Here is an 11,826-nt window from a genome sequence, read left to right on the forward strand (position 1 = left end):
ATGTAGCGCTACACAGGCATGCTTTGCAGGCACAAACCTCTGCGTCAGTAAATAAATAAAAAAAAAAAAAAGGTGGAAGGCGAGCTTTTTTCTCCGCCCCGAGTTTCGACCACTGCATTTTCATACATTATCCAACAAAGTAAATACAAATTCCATATTGTTCATCTTCGAATGTAGCGGCATTTTGATGTACTATGAAAATCCGACTGGCAAGACTGTTTGGGATGTTTGTCAATATGGCCAACTCTATGTTCTGAATTTTTTCCTACCTGTGATAAGACGCGGTTGTTAATAGGAACTTTCATGAATTGTTAATCAGATGCAATATTCTCTTCACTATAAGAATAATACAAATATAAACATTTTGCCATGTATTCTTTCGTGTTTACTGCTATCTCATTTAAATCCAGTCTACCTAATAAACTACGAAACTATTGTGAGACAACAGCAAACGCGAAACAATATACATATCATGTCATGTTTATATTTGTATTATCCTTATGCCTAAAAGTGATACAGTCAGAAATGAAGCAGGGCAACTGAATAGATTTTTAAATCTAAGATGACTAATTTCTGTGCAGAATGTAATGTACTAAAGAGGTGTCTGCAAAGATTTTCAAACGGAGAAAAATTTTCGCCAAACTCTCGTTCAGAACATCTTCTATCATACGCAGTCTATTATTTGGTTCTTGTTGATCATTATCAAAGAAAGCAGCAGTGTAAGTAACAACAAATAGCTGTCTCTTGCCATTGTTTCGCTAATGAGATGATTCCTCTCTCTCTCTCTCTCTCTCTCTCCCCCTTTTTTTTTTAAAAAAAAAAAATTGTAAGCAGGGCAGCGTGCACAAAAGCAAGCCTGCCACAAGCGGCGATAAGCCTTAAACACTCATTATCTGAATGTGACAAACAATGCATGACACAGTACAGTAATGCATTTTCAGATTAGAGTGACGAAAACACTTATAACAAAGAGAACGGCACTTATCAGATCAAAGAAAAAAAGCAATCAATTCAAACCAGATGAAGCACGTGAAAAAGGGAGGGTACCCGTATAATACGGACAGAGCGCCTGACGTATAGCAATGGCTACCTGGTAAAGCTGAACTGCTAAGCTTACGACTCGAACTAAACTACTATAGCTGTATCGTCATTCATTCGACCTAAATTGTGTCTCATATTAGAATGGACCAACTTTGTTTTGATTTGGAGGTGTGGCCTAAAACTTTTCTCTCCCCTTGAATTTTGAGTCTCAAATTTCAGGTGCGGCTTAGATTCAGGGAATTTTTTCCCCCTCAATTTCAAGTCTCCTTTTTCGGGTGTGGCTTAGATTCGAGTGCGGCTTAGATTCGAGTAAATACGGCACATTGAATGCACTCAACAAATGTCAAGTGTTGTCTTGCTCTAGTAGTTGTAAGAGAGTGAAAGATAAGAAAATATGTATCAATAAGCAGAAGCAGAATACATAGGGATGAGAACTATGTGTACTTTGTGTTGTGTACTAAACAAGAGCAAGAAGTTAAAAAAAGTTAAAAAACAAAAGAGAAGTTAAAATGCGGAGGTAGAGAGTAATCTCTTTCTTTCTTTCTTTCTCTCTCTCTCTCTCTCTCTCTCTCTCTCTCTCTCTTTTTTTTTTTTTTTTTACATGTATAACAACACCATGTACACAAATCCTTCATCAAGAACATACATTAATGTTCAAAATCATATGCTGCATAGCACAGTTCTTGTTGAAGATAAGTTAGTTGAAGATTAGTTTGTTGACTCTTTAGTGTATTATCTCTTGTTGTGTTACACTTGTTAGCACACCATCAATTTTCCTAGCCTTCTATGTCCTCCATGGGTTCTCCTCCCCTACAACACATGGTGTGACTAATATGTGTCATGTATTCAACACTCCATCAAATTCTGTCAGTCCATTGTCATCGTGATACGTGAAATACTCTCCAGTTGTAGGTTATAACTTCAATTATGTGGACTGTAAAGAGAAAGGGATCCTACAGTAGGACAGAGGGAGGATAGATTTGGTACTCCAGAGGGAAAAACAAGAAAAGGAGGAAAGTGACAGGTGTGTTAGAATTAAAGAAGAAAAGAAGTTAGTGCCCTATAGAGAGATTCCCTTACCACCCTCCACCCTAAGGACCCTATATGCTAAGCCACTTCACCATGGCACTGGAGGAAGTAGGTGGTCAGCATTTTCTACAGAATGGCTCTGCCACAGATTCACCATTGTAGAAAACCCAAAAATTGACCCTAACAAATTCAATAGAAAGGAAAGTATTTACATGTAAGTGTGTCATCAATCTGTCACTATAATCATGAAAATTAGTATATTCATCTATCAATACCCTATAGAGGTGGCTTCCCCTAAAACAAAAACAAAAAATATATAAACCTAAGCATACTATTCTTCTTTATTCAGTTTTATAAAATGTATAAAACTGATAACACTTTAATCGTAATTCTTAAATAGTTTTTTTACTACATTCATAGTTTATCTAAATCACATTGTTCCCACTATTTTACTTTTCTATACATTTTATAGTATTATATATTCTTCCAAATTCTAGTAGTATCAGAATAAAACTAAAATCATTCTTATTCTTAGTTTTTCATGTAACACATGTGCATGGTAATATGCAGTTAAATAAAACACTTGGAAATATTAACTGTCATATATTAATTATAAAGTTTATGGACTAAAGCATCATCTATTATCATAAAGTAGCAGTTCAGTAGTCACAAAACAAGCACTAACTGCTATGCGTCCATATGTTGCAGATGTATATCTGCCTGTGTTCACAACTAGTTCAGTTCCCCCACTCCCGCCCGATTTTTTTTTTTTTTGTTTCCTTTTCTTTTTTACAGAAGTGATAGTAGAAGGTTTTACTTTATTAAAAGGTAACAGGATAGTTGAAGAAGAAAGAAACTGTCTCTGGGAAAACTATTGTTGTTGTTGTTGTGATCTTCAGGCTAAGACTGGTTTGATGCAGCTCTCCATGCTACCCAGTCCTGTGTGAGTCTCTTCATCTCCAAACAACTACTGCCATCTACATCCTTCAGAATCTGCCTACTATATTCATCTCTTGGTCTCCCTGTTTGATTTTACACCCAACACTTTTATCCAATAATAAATTGGTGATCCCTTCATGTCTCAGATTGTGTCCCATAAAGCGATCCCTTCTTTTGGTCAAATTGTGCCACAAATTTCTTGACTCCCTGTTCTACTCAGTACCTCCTCATTAGTAACATGATCTACTCACCTAATCTTCAACATTCTTCTGTAGGACCACATTTCAAAAGCTTGTATTCCCTTTTTGTCTAAACATTCTATTGCCCATATTTCACTTCCATACATGGCTACACTCCAGATGAATGTTTTCAGAGAATACTTCCCAACACTTAAATCTATATTTGATGTTAACAAATTTATCTTCTTCCAAAATACTTTTCTTGCCATTGCCAGTCTACATTTTCTATCCTCTTTACTTTGACCATCATCAGTTATTTTGCTGCCCAATTAGCAAAACTCATCTTCTACTTTAAGTGCCCATTCCTAATCTAATTCCCTTAGCATCACCTGATTTAATTTGACTACATGCAATTATTCTTGATTTGCTTTTGCTTGTATCCATCTTATATCCACCTATAAAGATAATGTAAATTCTGTTCAACTGCTCTTCCAAGTCTTTTGCTGTCTCTGACAGAATTGCAATGTCATCAGCAAACCTCAAGGTTTTTGTTTCTTCTCCTTGGATTTTAATTCCGACTCCAAATTTTTCTGTTGTTTTCTTTACTGCTTGCTCAATATACAGATTGAATAACATCAAGGATAAGTGTTATAACGTCAAGTTTAACAAGTATATTTCAGAACGACAAAACACATATAAGTCACAGAGTAAGTTGACAAGCAAGACATGTGTACACGTTAGCATTCGAATGAGCACTGAGTCCCAGTCTAGTGGCCGCTACTCGGCTGGCCGCTTAGGTGGCGCAGCTGCTGCATGGCTGGCAGACAGCGCCGCACGTAGAGGATGCACATAATTGCGCGGCGGCGCTTTGAATGATCAGCGATTCACAACACTTTTCTCCCCTTTGAAATTGTTGCACTGGTCTTGATGGAGGTGTCCTGGAGATGGCTAACGTCTATAGGCGTTGTTTGACTAGCCGTAAAGTCTCGAGGAGGAGGCTTCCCGTATGGACAGAAGTGTCCCCGATGATAACGGGTCGAGATGACAGGAGACGTAGGGGTTGAATCTGCTGGGGCCCCCTGCACCAATCTGCCCATTGCGGCAAGTCCAGTTGATGTGACAGGAGACATGGGCGATGTGTCAGCGTCCGTTGGAGGAGAGGCGAGTAGATTTGCTCTGACAGAGGATAGTCATCTGGTTCCTGCATGGGCATGTCTCCTGGTGGCATCTGTTCTTGTGCTGGCATCACGATGATGGTGAGAGGGCTGCGTTGTGAGTATTGAGAGATGCCAAGATCCCGAGCATCAGGTAGGGCCAAAAGTGGTGTAGTGGCATTCGGAACAGGCCTTGCTGGCATACAAGGCCGAAGCTGGTCCGAATGACGCACTGCAACACCCGTGTCCGTCTGGATTTCATACAGGCGTCTGCCACGGTGTCGATGCCAGGCCAGTACACATGACGGCGCGCCAGAGATTTTGTGCGAGACACACCCCAGTGCCCTTGGTGAAGGAGGCGCAAGACCGAAGCACGCAAAGATGCAGGTACCACGACACGCGGCGAAGCATTGTCAGTGGAGAGGAGGATAACACCATCCCTAGCTGTGAGGCGGTAGCGCAAAGCGTAGTAGTTCCGCAACGTATCAGAAGTCTTAGCGGACGGGCGATCTGGCCAACCCTTCTGAATACAGCGTAAAATCTGGGAGAGGGTAGGGTCAGAACTCGTAGCAGCCGCCAGCCTGTCCCCAGTGATGGGGAACCCGTCCACAACCCGCTGCTCGGCAACATCCAGGTGGAAACACAAAAGTTCGTCCCTATCGAATGCCTGATCAGGACCCATGGGAAGGCGAGACAGTGCATCAGCATTCGCATGTTGAGCCGTTGGACAGATATGAATCTCATAATTGAAACGAGACAAGTAAAGAGCCCAACGCTGGAGGCGGTGTGCAGCCTTGTCGGATAGTGACGTTGATGGATGAAACAAGGAAACAAGTGGTTTGTGATCCGTAACAAGATGAAATTTTGAGCCATAGAGAAAAACACCAAACTTATGAAGAGCATAAATAATGGCCAAAGCTTCTTTTTCAAGTTGAGAATACTTTTGTTGGGCATCCGTGAGCGTTTTAGAGGCATAAGCAATGGGTTGTTCCGAACCGTCAGAAAAACGGTGTGCAAGGACTGCATCGACCCCGTATTGAGAGGCGTCTGTGGCAAGAACAAGATGTTGGCCAGGTCGATAAGTAGCCAGGCACGGGGCCTGTTTCAGCATAGTCTTCAATTTCTGGAAAGCCGCATCGCATGACGCGGACCAGTGAAAAGGCACGTTTTTATGCAACAGGCGATGCAACGGCTGAGCCACCAAAGCCGCAGATGGTAAAAACTTGTGATAGTATGCTATTTTCCGCAAGAAGGCCTGCAGTTCCTTAACAGATGTAGGGCGAGGAAGGGCATCAATCGCAGCGAAAGTTTGCTGAAGCGGACGAATACCATTCCGAGAGAGTTGAAACCTCAAGTACATGATAGATGCCTGAAAAATTGTGATTTCTGAAGATTACACTTAAGACCGGCAGGCTGTACATGAATAAGTGTGCAGAGATTTTGAAGATGTTCTTCAGTGGTGGAGCCAGTGACAACAATGTTGTCCATGTAATTGATACACCCAGGGACAGGGAGCAATAATTGTTCCAAGAATCAGTGAAAGAGAGCAGGGGCACTAGCAACCCCAAATGGCAAGCGTTGGTATTGATAGAGGCCGAAAGGCGTGTTAAGGACCAGAAACTGCCGGAAAGCAGCGTTGAGAGGAAGTTGATGATAAGCTTCTGACAGGTCAATTTTAGAAAAATGTTGGCCTCCAGCAAGTTTAGTGAACAGTTCTTCAGGACGGGGCATAGGGTAAGTGTCGATGAAGCATTGAGCATTTACAGTGGCTTTGAAATCGCCACAGAGACGAATATCACCATCTGGCTTAGCAACGACAACGACAGGAGAGGACCACTCACTGGAAGTGACAGGAAGCAAGTAGTGAGACGATCCAACTCCCATTTTACCTGATCACGAAGGGCCACAGGAATGGGCCGAGCCCGAAAAAACTTAGGCCGAGCAGTGGGTTTGAGCGTGATATGAGCTTCAAAGTCGTTTGCACGACCTAACCCAGGAGAAAAAAAAGGGACGAAAATGTCGTCGACAAGGAATCCAGTGAAGCATAAGGAATAGCATCAGAGACAATATTGACAGAGTCATTTATGGAGAACCCAAAAACGCGAAAGGCATCGAAACCAAAAAGATTTTCTGCGTTGCTCTGGTCGACCACAAATATGGGAACAGTGCGAACGACGGATTTGTAAGATACCTCAGCATTAAACTGTCCCAAGAGAGAAATCTTCTGTTTATTGTACGTCCGTAATTGCCGAGTGACAGATGACAGGAGTGGAGAACCCAACTGAAGATACGTCTGAGAATTAATTATAGTGGCAGCAGAACCGGTATCCACTTGCAAGCGAACATCTCGACCAAGGATTTGGACAGTGAGGAATAACTTCCCTGAAAGGGAAGAAGTGCAATTGACAGACAACACAGAATCAGAATCAGCGTCATGTTCATGAACATCATGTATGCGGTCGGATTTGCAAACGCAAGACACATGACCTTTCTTTTTGCAATTGTGACACACAGCCCAATGTTGGGGACAATCCTCGCATGAATGTTTCGTAAAACACCGTGGACATGAAGGAAGTTGCCGGGGGTTTTGCTGTAGTTTCTTAGCGGGTTCTTTACGGCTAGCCCGAGGCTGCGCGTGGGAGCGCACTGCAGCCACGTCGGCCGGCGGGGACACGCCACACGCGTTGTCAACAGCGCACAGAGGTTGTATTTCCCCGACATCACCCCACGCCTCTATTTGCGCCCCAGCGGCGCAAGAAATTTCAAAAGACTGTGCAGTGTAGAGAACTTCATCTAGAGTCGGATTCGCCAGCTGAAGGGCACGTTGCCGAACTTCTTTGTTGGGCGCCGACCGGATAGTAGCATCCCGTGCCATGGAATTGGCATAGGATTCTTTGTGAACGTCAGTAAGAAATTGACACTTTCGACTGAGGCTGTGAAGTTCAGCAGCCCAAGCGTGATAGGATTGATGTGGCTGTTTTTGACAATGATAAAAGGCAACACGAGAGGCTACCACATGCGTTTGCTTTTGAAAATAGACAGACAGAAGTGAGCAATTTCAGCAAAGGACAAAGATGCAGGATCCTTCAAAGAAGCCAATTGCGACAACAACCGATACATTTGAGGTGAAATCCAGGAAAGGAACAGAGACTTACATGGTTGTTCGTCCGTGACATGAAATGCCAAGAAGTGCTGTCGAAGATGTTTTTCATAATCAGACCAGTCTTCCACCGTCTCATCGTAAGGAGGAAAAGGAGGTACAGCCAACGATGAGAAACGCCCCGCATTTGACGCCGCGATGAAGTCACGAATCGCCGCTGTTAGAAGCGTTTGCTGTTCAAGGAGATTTTGCAATAGTTGCTCAACAGTAGCCATGGAACCCTGTGGGTCAGCGGTGAAAAGGAAAAATCCCATCCTCTTCGCCAATTGTTATAACGTCAAGTTTAACAAATGTATTTCAGATCGACACAACACATATAAGTCACAGAGTAAGTTGACAAGCAAGACATGTGTACACGTTAGCATTCGAATGAACACTGAGTCCCCGTCTAGCGGCCGCTGCTCGGCTGGCCGCTTAGGTGGCGCAGCTGCTGCATGGCTGGCAGACAGCGCTGCACGTAGAGGACGCGCGTAATTGCGCGGCGGCGCTTTGAATGATCGGCGAGTCACAACAATAAGCTACAATCCTGTCTCAGTCCCTTCTCGTGTAGTTTTTCCTTGACTCTTACAACTGCCATCTGGTTTCTGTACAAGTTGTAAATAGCCTTTTGTTCACTGTATTTTTCCCCTGCAGCCATTAGAATTTCAAAGAGAGTAATCCAATCAACATTGTCAAAATCTGTCTCTAAGTCTACAAATGCTATAAATGTATGTTTGCCTTTTCTTAACCAATCATCTAAGATAAGTTTTAGGGTTAGTATTGCCTTGTGTGTTCCTATGTTTAACCGGATTCCAAATTGATCTTCCCCGAGGTCGGCTTCTACCAATTTTTCCACTCTTCTGTAAGGAATTCATGTTAGTATGTTGCAACCATGACTTATTAAACTGACAGTTTGGTAATTTTCACACCTGTCAGCAGCTTTCTTTGGAATTGGAATTATTACATTCTTCTTATAGTCTGAGGGTATTTTGCCTATCTTATATATCTTGCGCATCAGATAGAAGAGCTTTCTCATGGTCGGCTCTCCCAATGCTATCAGTAGTTCTGATGGAATATCGTCTATTCCTGGGCCCTTGTTTTGACTTAATCTTACAGAACTCTGTAAAATTGTTCTCATTGTATCATATCTCCCATCTCTTCTTCATCTATGTCCACCTCCCCTTGTATAATCTTGTATATCCCTTGTATAGTCCCTCTAAATATGCCTTCCACCTTTCAGCTTTCCCTTCTTTGTTAGTACTGGTTTCCCATCTGAGCTCTTAATATTCATACAGCTGCTTCTGTTCTCCCCAAAGGCCTCTATAATTTTCCTGTAGGTGGCAGCTACCTTTCCCCTGGTGAAATATGCTTCTAAATCCTTACATTTGCTCTCTAGCCATTCCTGCTTAGCCATTTTGCACTTCCTATCAATCTCATTTTTTAAACATTTATATTCCCTTTTGCTTCTCCATCATTTTTATATGTTCTCATTTCTTCAGTTAAATTCCGTATCTCTTGTGTTATCCAAGGATTTGTACTACGCCTTGTCTTTTTATCTATTTGATCCTCTGCTGCTGGGAAAACTAAAAAGAGAAATATTGAAACAATTTAACTGGTTCAGCTGTCAGTCAGAATTCCTGAATTCACAAAGAACTTGAACTTTTCTGGTCCTTGAATCTTTTACCATGTCTATATTGTACAATACTGTATTTTTCCTGAGTAAGGGTCTACCATGTGTATTACTTTTGGATGTGGTACGTCTTGCACTTCAAATGATCCCCTGTAACAAGGGAAAAATTAATTTTTCTCCTTCTTTAAGTTGGAGATATGATGAAAATCATGTGCTAATGCCATATCACCTATTTGAAAGCTAGGTGTAATAGCTTTATTATTGAAGATCTTGAGTCTGTTCTGTTCCTGTGTATGCAGATTTTCATGCACCATCTCTTGCAATTTTTCTAATTCAGTCTCTGGCGATAATGGCCAGATAAAAATCTTCAACAAATGTTTTATTCATAATCTCCAGCAGAACTAATCCCATTGAGATATTCAGTAGTTCATTTAGGATCACCAAAAATTCTGGAACTAGTTTTGCCCATGTAGAACAGTAAACCCTGCACATAGTCATTCCAATTCATTCATAAAGTGTTCTCACAGATTAGTTTGTGATTATATTTGGGTATGGTTACATGTCATATCCTTTCCCATCCCAAGAATTCTTGAAAATTATGATTGTTAAATTGTGGGCGATTATCCATCAATAGGCATCTTGAAAGTAGTCTTGTAAACAATGTATTACTGTACTGGTATTCACTTGTTTAATGGGCTAAAGTTTAACATATTTTCACCAAATTTGACTAACACTAATATGTAACTATCTCTTTCCATACCTGTGGGTAACTGGCAAAAAAATCTGCAGCAGTTATGGGATATAGTTTTTAGTGCATATGATTGTTATCCTCTTTGTTGAGTTAACATGTTGTACATGACCTCAACAAAGCAACTGTTTTCTGACTCATATTTTTAAAGTAGTAGAATTTACGAATATATTTAATGCATTTTCTAATTCCAAAGTGACAATATTCTTTGTGTGTAAAGCATATCAGATCAGTTTCTACACTGTGTGGAATACATAGTTTCCATCTCGTCTGATCCAACTGTGCACTCCAAAATACTATAGCTTTTATTATCATCCACTGAGACTGCTCTGTCTCAGGCAGAGGCAGTTCTTTAAATCTGTTATACTTATTACTAAAATAATGAATTACTTGACCGAGCGAGGTGGTGCATTGGTTAGCACACTGGACTCACATTCGGGAGGACGATGGTTCAATCCCGCGTCCGGTCATCCTGATTTAGTTTTTCTGTGATTTCCCTAAATCACTCCAGGCAAATGCCAGGATGGTTTCTTTGAAAGGGCACGGCCGACTTCCTTCCCCATCCTTCCCTAACCCGATGAGACGGATGACCTTGCTGTTTGGTCTCTTCCCCCGAAACGACCCAACCCCAATGATCTACTTGTACCTTCACATCTTGTTTCATTGTGAAGCTAAATTCCTTACATCATAGTTAGTGTAGCTTAAACCCAAAAAATATATTGCAAAAATCACTCCCGGTTCTTCAGTTCATTTTACTTTACTCATACCTAGAGGTAATCGTGATAACACATTGGGCACTACATTCTGTGATCCTTTTATGTAATTAATTTCTGTATGTTATTCCTGTAAGAGTAGAACCCAACCCAATTTTTTGGTGCAACAACCGGCTTTCCATCAAACATGTCAGTGCTTAATGGTCTCTATGGATACTTCATACAGTCTCTTAACAGTTCTTTCTCTGTGCCCATGTAATTCATTTTGTGCTTCATTAAGCTTCTACTAGTGAAAGTTATTGTCCCATGTTTGCCCAGTTTGGGATTTCATTCCCCTTGGAACAGTTCTCTAGCAACTCTGTTTTCTGATGCATCTGTTGCCAACTTACCGTATTTACTCGAATCTAAGCCGCACTTTTTTTCCGGTTTTTGTAATCCAAAAAACCACCTGCGGCTTAGAATCGAGTGCAAAGCAAGCGGAAGTTCTGAAAAATGTTGATAGGTGCCGCCACAACTAACTTCAGCCGTCGAATATATGTAGTGCTACACAATGTGGGCACAAAGATAAATACTGGTGCCAAAACCTCTGCATCAGTAAATAAACTTAAAAAAATGGTAGAAGACGAGCTTTTTTTTTCTCCGCCCCCCGTTTCGACCACTGCATTTTCATACATTATCCAACGAAGTAAATACAAATTCCGTATTGTTCATCTTCGAATGTAGCAGAATTTCAATGTACTACGAAAATCCGCCGGCCGAAGTGGCCGTGCGGTTAAAGGTGCTGCAGTCTGGAACCGCAAGACCGCTACGGTCGCAGGTTCGAATCCTGCCTCGGGCATGGATGTTTGTGATGTCCTTAGGTTAGTTAGGTTTAACTAGTTCTAAGTTCTAGGGGACTAATGACCTCAGCAGTTGAGTCCCATAGTGCTCAGAGCCATTTGAACTACGAAAATCCGACTGGCAAGACTGTTAGGGATGTTTGTCAATATGGCCAACTCTACGTTCCGAGTTTTTTCCTACCTGTGAGAAGAGATGGTTGCTAATAGGAACCTGATGAAATGTGAATCACATGCAGTATTCTCTTCACCATAAGAATAATACGAATATAAACATTTTGCCATGTATTCTTTCGTGTTTGCTGCTATCTCATTTAAATCCTGTCTGCGTAATAAACTACGAAACCAGAGTGAGACAACAGCAAACGCGGAAGAATATACGTATCGTGTCATGTTTATATTCGTATTATTCTTATGC

This window comes from Schistocerca nitens, chromosome 6 (genome assembly GCF_023898315.1).
Source record: "Schistocerca nitens isolate TAMUIC-IGC-003100 chromosome 6, iqSchNite1.1, whole genome shotgun sequence".
In the NCBI taxonomy this organism is placed as follows: Eukaryota; Metazoa; Arthropoda; class Insecta; order Orthoptera; family Acrididae; genus Schistocerca; species Schistocerca nitens.